Source organism: Rhododendron vialii, chromosome 4a, assembly GCF_030253575.1.
Source record: "Rhododendron vialii isolate Sample 1 chromosome 4a, ASM3025357v1".
NCBI lineage: Eukaryota > Viridiplantae > Streptophyta > Magnoliopsida > Ericales > Ericaceae > Rhododendron > Rhododendron vialii.
Window position 1 is genome coordinate 34,018,084 of NC_080560.1, and position 8,086 is coordinate 34,026,169.

General features: G+C 36.5%; 2 long non-coding RNA genes across 2 annotated transcripts; one reads left to right on the top strand and one right to left on the bottom strand.

Moving 5' to 3' along the window:
• Nucleotides 1-315: 315 nt before the first annotated feature.
• Nucleotides 316-4,068, bottom strand: LOC131324850 (uncharacterized). The gene is made up of 2 exons (XR_009199467.1): nt 4,023-4,068; nt 316-1,008 (listed from the first exon to the last, which is right to left on the bottom strand). It is a non-coding gene; the product is annotated as an uncharacterized LOC131324850 (long non-coding RNA).
• On the top strand, nt 1,214-3,170 carry LOC131324849 (uncharacterized). The gene is made up of 3 exons (XR_009199466.1): nt 1,214-1,338; nt 2,566-2,628; nt 2,936-3,170. It is a non-coding gene; the product is annotated as an uncharacterized LOC131324849 (long non-coding RNA).
• Nucleotides 4,069-8,086: the final 4,018 nt, after the last annotated feature.

The window sequence follows — 8,086 nt, forward strand, 5'->3', positions numbered from 1 at the left end:
CATGGAGTGAGTTGAAGGGAGTCTCATAGCACACTAGGCCAATGGAAGAGGATCAAGAAAAGAAATAGCCTAAAAGGCTTGGGTATTAATACCTTTCTTAAGAGGTATCAATACCCTCTAACACAAAGTTCGGGAGAGCAGAGGTATCGATACCCTTTATCATGGGTATCGATACCCAAGCAACTACGATCCTGTCACGGCCCTGACCCGTCCCTTGAGGTCTTAATCATGACAAATGCTAGTGATTTCTCACTAAAGCCAAATCACAAATCAAATATCACTTAAACAAGTGATAATCAAAAGAACTAAAACATAACAGCGGAAGCAAAAAGCTAGCTTTTTATTGATAACAAACCAAAGTCTTACATGGGTTTTACAAACCAAAAGGTAAACCTCTCAGAGCTGTGCTTACTTACAAACTCAAAAGCTAACAAACCATGTACAAACCTAAGTGTCCACAAGCACAACTTCCTTTCTACAAGTTTCCAAAAAGAAATACGACACATCCCAAAAGTAAACACCACGCCACCCTACGCGTCACTTCCTGAAAGGTGGAAAAGAAAATACATAAGTCAAAGCTCGTGTGAATGATTAATACATAACTCACATGCCTTCCATAGACAATGCAAAATAATTTGATAGAATTTCAAAACAAAGAACTCAAATCCATCAGCCAAATATAATGCACATTCCGCTATTCAAAATTCAAAAGCTACCAGGCGTCCTCGATAGTGGATAAGCCAGACGTCTACGCATTATCCCAAAACACACACCAACCTCAAACACCCTTACTAGCCATTAAGCCGTCCCCTAGCAAGACCGGACGTTGGGAATGCCATTAAATAGGTTAGCAAATATTTCACAAATAGGTCCACCTTCCATTGCTATTCCATGGAGTACACAATTTATAAAACTTGTTCAAATAAGCTCGTTAAGGAAAACAAGTTCAAAACCATGTAATTTAGGTATTAAATCACTCACCTTGACTCTACGAACCACTTAAACTTTCTAAAACAATTAGACAACAAAACATGATTAGAAAATACTAAATAAGCCTATCTTTAATGAACATAATGTAACATCCTTTTTAATTGAGATGCTTAAATATTATATTTAATAACTTAAAGGACTAAAGTGCAATTTTTTTTTAAAATTGTGCATGAGTGCCGTGTGTGTGTGTGTTTCTTTTAAAAAAAAAGGAAAAAAAAAAAAAGGAAATCTATCCAGGGAGGTTTTGTTCAACGTTAGAGAGAGAGAGAGAGAGAGAGAGAGAGAGAGCGCAACGGTGGAGAAGAAAGAAAGGAGGAATTAGGTTAGGTCAAATTGAAGCTTAACTAGGTATTTTCCATCTTCTTTAAGTATTAAATTTTCTATTTCTCATGCTAAGTTTCTTGTTCTGCATCTAATATGCTCTGAATTGAAGCCATGGGAGAGGGTTTTTGAGGTTGGAATTGAGTTTTTATTTCAGAAAATTCGTGTATATGATGAACATGCATAACTGTGTTTGAACAAGTTGATAATCTGTCATGTTTTGACGAATTTATTCAAGGTACCTAGAAATCTTCTAAATTCTTGAAAAAAATCCTGAAGGTTCATCTGTGAGTCTATTGCATCGTGTTAAATTTTCAGAAAATAACTCGAAGTGGTTTGGCCTACAAAATTCGTGGACAGAACTGGTGTCTGATTTGCGTCTGTGCAGACAGCACAGACACGTGTTGGAAAAACGGGCATAACTTCTTGCTCGGGTATCGGTTTTACGCACCGTTGCTTGATTCCGAAACTAGACTCGTATATCTTTTTGAATATGTATGGGTTGTGCCGTGACTCTTTCTAGATTATAGCAGTTTTTGAATTAAAGTTCAGGTTTTGGAGATTCTGGAATTCTGGGCAGCTTTTGGAGCTGTGCTGTTCATCAATTTTATCATAGTTGAATATGCTTAATGACTATGGGTTCTCATGAGTCTTAAACATTGATCAATTGGTGATGTTTTAGTGTTGGAATTATTGGAAAAGATTGAGTATGTGATTTTTTATGAGCTTTCGATCGTAGACTGTCTTGTTGAAATCGTAATTTCGTGTTTCTTGTTATGTAATTTCAATTGAGCATATCTTAGTCTTCCGGAGTCCAATTTGAGCAAATTTTATATCTAGATTGATGTACTAAAAGTCTTCTTGCTAGTGGTGGTGGTCTTGTAATACTCGTTGAAACCTAAAGAAAAGTATGGCCAAAATACAATAGATTGTCTGGCTGAATTTTGGTATTTCCAACATAGAATTGCTGAAAGTGCTGGAAACACGTGCTACATGCTGAAACTGTTTTGGAAGTTGAAATATATGAAGTATAGGTGTTGTAATTGTGTATTGGTAGCTGGAGTTGTTGTATTACTGTAAACATGTTTTAAAGAACAGCGATAGGTGTTTATAATTGCAAAAAATAAGAGTTGGACACCGAATTTGACTAAATTAAACGTTGTATTGTATTGTTGAACAGATGCAGGATATTGTTAATGCATTTGTTAAAGACTTAAAAGTATTTCTATATTAAAATGTTTGGCTTGTGGATAGGTGACGAGTCGGTGAATCAAGGAGCACCGAAACCATAAGTTGTACTTTCTTTTGGAGTACAAGGTGAGTGTTTGATTCATAGATGTTGTTCTATATTGAATTGAACTTGATTGTTGGCTTAGTGCCCGGTGATTGGCTTTATGCCAAAAGGCTTTTATGCCTTAAATTATTGGCTATGTGCTCGGTGATTGGCTTAATGCCAAAAGGTTTTATGCCTTTAAATTATTGGTTGTGTGCCCGGTGTTGCTTTTAATTGCTTTTTGTTTCTCGATAAACTGTTACAAGTTGAGATTATCTTTTAAGTTGTACCTTTAATATGGAATTACATCCATGTCTCATAAAGACTCTCGGATTCCATTTTGGAATCCAGTTTTGCAGGCATTGTAGATATCCATTGCCGATCGTCTTGTGGTTGTACCCTCGCTTAGGGTAGCGTGTTAAGAAGACTTGGCGAGTTTTGGCGAGACACTGTAGATAGGAATCTAGTTGCAGCTCGTGTTGATATTAGTTTGTTGTATAGTTTTAATGTTTTCTTTAGACTTCCGTTGTGTTTGTAAGAACGTTAAGTTTTGCGTTATCAATAAAATGGCTGTTGGTTAATTTAATTGCTAGAATTTGAGTTATAGGAATGGGCTGGTGGTTGATGTTACACCCTCACGTCGGTTTGGGCTCATTGGAGTGCTGGCCCAGGGTGGGGTGTGACACTTAAGGTCCTAGAGTGAAAGATATGAAGTTAGACAACCAATCTCAAGAAATAATTTCAGAATCTGCAATTTCATCAACTTCAACTTAAAATCTGACTTTGCACAGATATAACTAAGGTGCAAACTCCACATAATTTTTAAGTTCTATGAATCTAATTTCAAAATCAGAAAAAGGATTGCGATTTCATCGCCCGAGCTCAAAATTATGGCCGTTTTCCTAACACGTGTTTGTGCAGTCAGCACAGTCCGAAACTGCGCGCTGCAAGGTCATGAATTTTTACAAAATTCAATACTTTGAATATGATTCCGAAATTTTTACCATAGATAGAAGACTCATAGAGGAACTCTCCGTAAAAATCTCATAATTTTTAGAGTGTAGAAACTGCCTCAAAAAAATCCACAAAATCAGGACAGATACAAAATTTCTCAAATCTGTAGATTTTCCAGAAATTACATCTTGTTCTTCCTTCAATTTCCAACTCTTAAACCCTTCCAAAATACTTTGAACTCACATCAAAACCTCACTAATCATGCTCAAACTTAGAGATATAGAAGAGCTACTCTAAGAACATCAAATTCATGCATCAAAACAAGCTTTAAACTCATCAATTCAAGATATTCAAGTGGTATTCCTCCCCGAATCCAAGTTCACCAAATACATGCAAGATTCATCAACTAAACATGAAATTCAACTACTAAAGCATGGAATTCAACATACAAAACATGAATTCAAGTAGTAGATGCAAGAATTACCAAGTTAAATCTTCAATTTCAAGGCAAATAAGGTTTCCCCTAATTTCTCTCTCTCTCTCTCTCTCTCTCTCTCTCTCTCTCTCTCTCTCTCTCTCTCTCTCTCTCTCTCTCTCTCTCTCCGTTTTGTGATAGGAACAAGAGAAAGGAAGAACGTAGAAGATATCTGTTTTGTTTTTCTAGGCTAACAGAAAAATTATTAGATGCAAGTTAAGCCAATAACAACACAGTTAACTCAAAACTCAACACATAATTAACTTAAAACACAATTAAAGATTAGGGGTATTACAGATCCAGAGAGCAAAAGGGTATCCATACTCATTTTTTAATTATTGAACGGCTTGGATCATCCGTGTGGGGACCGGAGTGGGCCCACACAGCGTGCAGTGGCCAAAGATGCGGTGGGCGTATCATTTTTAAACAGGGATGAGTTAGAACAAGATTGAATTAGAGCTTGAACTAATGGGTACTTGTGCCAAAGTTAGGGCTTGATTTAAAAGCTCCTAGAGCATCCGTAGTGACATAACCAAAAGTGCACCTTTTGATTAACCAGTTAAGGGGTTGTTAAGTTTAGCAAGGTAGAGGCCCACAATAGCATAATCAAAATTTAATAACAAACACTTGCCATATCACATTTTCAAACTATAAAAATCTAAAAATTGTGAACATAGAAAATATTTATAAAAAAAATACTTTTCAAACTACTAAAAATAGGTTATTAGAAATAGAAAATATTTTTAGGAAATATTTTTTTCTTTTACAAAAAACAGTTATCACAAAAAAGTTTTAAAATCAAAACAATTTTTGAAAAAAAAAACAGTTTTAAAAAAAGTTTTTGTAGTTTTTGATAAAAAAATTCATGAACTGTTTTGATTAAAAAATAGTTTTAATAAAAAATAAAATTTGCAAAAAAGAAAATTTGTTTTTAAAAAAAATTATCTTAGGACCATTGTTGAAAAAGAAAGGAGAGAGAGAGAGAGAGAGAGAGAGAGAGAGAGAGAGAGAGAGAGAGAGAATGTTTTTGTTTAATGATGGGTGTAGTTGATTGATAAAATGTGAGGACCATTAAATTTGGTTTTTGGCAAATGGTTACTAGCTTTGATTATTCAAAGACCAAAATTTGATGAGTTGCTAAGAGGTTGCTAAGTTTGGTTATTTCAATGTGAACACTTTTTTGACCAAATATTTAGCAACTTTTTAATTTTGAATATTCCACCGCGGATGTTCTTAATGCCACCTCTCATTTGACATGTTGTATTCCTTAAAATGCTTGGCATACTTGATAGGGAAAATTTCAAAAAAACACCTGAACTTTCAGCCAACTCCAAAAAAAGCATCTAAACTTTAAATATTAACAAAAAAGCACCTGGACTTTCAGTTCTGTTAACAAATACACACCTGCCGTCTCATTCTGTCATACGCCTAACGGAAGGAACTAAACAGTAGACTTAGCCCTCATCCATTTGCAGAGAACCAAACACCAACCAAAAAAAAAAAGTAATAGAACACCAGACTAGCCAAAAAGCAGCAAAAAAAAAAAAGCAGTAAAAAAACTGGTGCAAAAACAGCAGCAAAAAAAAGGTACAAAAAAAAAAGCAATAGAAAAAATTGGTGCAGACATAGAACTTGTCTTGTTCATTACACAAGGCTCAAAAGCTGTTCACTTACACAAGGCTCAAAACCAGACAAAGCACTTAACTTGTTCAAATAAGCCAACCAACAAAAAATGGACTTCAAAATGTTGCTATCCAAATTCCTTAATTCACAAAAAAACCAGCACTTCACTTGTTCAAGACAAAAGTTCAACAAAAAAAAATCACAGAATTCTTGTTCTCATAGCTTAACTACATTCCAAAAAAATAGCAGCCCTTGTACAAAAAGAACAGCACAAAGGTCTTGTTCACTGCATCCCTTGCCATATGATCATGTTCTGCACCCTTTTGCCCTTGCCTTGCAGTTCTGTTGTTGTTGAAGACTGGGTTGGCCCTTCTCAAACACTTCACTTGACCTTATCTCAACCACTTGAGCTGGCCTTTTCTCAACTACCTTCATTTGCCTTCTCATAGGTAACTTTGTCCCACTAGGCCCACCATAGTTGTCACCAACTTGAAAGTTGAAAGTCCAACCTTAAAATACATGGTATGAACATCATGACATAATTTGAAAAATGAAATTTGTCTCACCACTATTGAGGTTTCAAGTCCATTTCTGGCCCCAAGTGGTTCTTGGACTGGTGTGGTCCCAACTTTAAAATGGACATATGAGGACATATAATGAAAATGAAATTATGATGGCATATAATGAAAATGAAATGAACTGTTGTGGGCCTGCAGTCTCATGCTGAATTGGTGTCCACAATCCTCCTTGCAGGTCCATTGCTACCTTCCATTGGTCTTTGCATTGGTGTGGTCCCATTAGCATTGGTGTCCACAACTGGTACCCACATAATGGCATTTAAAAAAGTAAACAAGTAAGTAAATAATTAATTACAACAATAATGGAACTTAAGTATATGATGACAACTCAACTAATCTTCTTGCAGCCCCTCTTATTATGTCATTGTACACCACAAATACTACATGTCATTTTCGTTCCCTTTCTGCCCAACCTGGTTGGCTCTAGATTTGCAGTTGCTTGTTTCTCAGGCTCTCTTCTTTTGGCCTTTTTTGGCCTACCAGCCCTCCTGCACATATCTAATAGGAGCAGCTCTTGGGTAATGGTTGTAGTCCATAGTTATTTGCCATTTATAGGAGACAACATATTCCTATAGGTCTTCAAAAAGGTCTCTTTCTTGTAACATATGTGGACATGATCAAGTGGGTCCTCATCAAAATGGAGGTAGGCTGCCACTGCATGGATACATGGTATGCCACACAGATCCCATCTTCTACACCCACATATTTTGTTCCCCAAATCAACCTTGAACTGTGCATAGGTACTACTGATCTCATACTTGCCATTGCCTGTATATGTTGTAATCCACTCACCTACATGATCTTTAAGCTTCTCCACTATATTGTATATTTTAGGACAAATGTCTCCCTTACACTTCTCCATTACATCCCTCTTCTGACCACCATTTCCATAATAATATGCTTAATGGTCTCAAGCATGGATACTATGGACTGATCTCTAGCAATTAGAATGGCTGAATTGAAACTCCCACACAAATTGTTCAACAAAATGTCACATTTGGGAAAAGTGCTGAAATGGGATCTACTCTAGTTAATGGGTGGCCTTTCAGACAACCATTTAAATGCCTTTGGGTCAGCTTTGTTCATCTCCTCCATAGCATTTTTAAAGGCAGGGATAGCAGTTGCTCTAGCAGCCTTCCATAAGACGTCCTTCAAGACCAAACCTTTGAAATCATCCTTGAAGTTGTTGTATAAGTGCCTTACACAAAATCTGTGTGAGGCATTTGGGAAAAGAACATTAACTGCATCAATTAGTCCTTTCTATTTATCACTCATAAAAGTCCATCTATATGAGTTGACAATATCAAGGTCCACCCAATCATTCAAGGAACCACTGCCATGTTTTCCTCTTTTCCACCACTGCATATGCAAAGGGATATATACAGTTGTGTGCATAAATCCCCACAGCTGTATGTAAAATGCCTCCATGGGGCTCTTTGAGATGGCAGCCATCAACACCGATCATAGGTATACAACCCTCCAATAAACCCTTCTTCAGAGGCCCCCAACAAATGTACATCCTTTTGAACTTGTTCTTATTTTTAGCCCCAACTACAAGCTTTGCTTTTATATCATTCTTGTGCCAGGATTGGTTTTCATCATCTCTTCTGCACAGGCATACAATGTCCCGAACTGTTCATTTGTTGTCTCCTCCATAAGGTTCGAAGCCCTTTGTCTAGCTTTATACACCCTAGTCAAACTCACTTTGCAGGTTTACTCTTTCTCTATGGTTTGAGCCAGTGATTTGCAAGGCCGTGTGGGGTTAGATCTAATCTTTTCTTCATAAGTATTGCAAATCCATGTGGTACTCACCCATGGCATATGGTAAGTCCTAGTACAAGTATGCTGATTCTCAAATGTTTTTACTCTAAA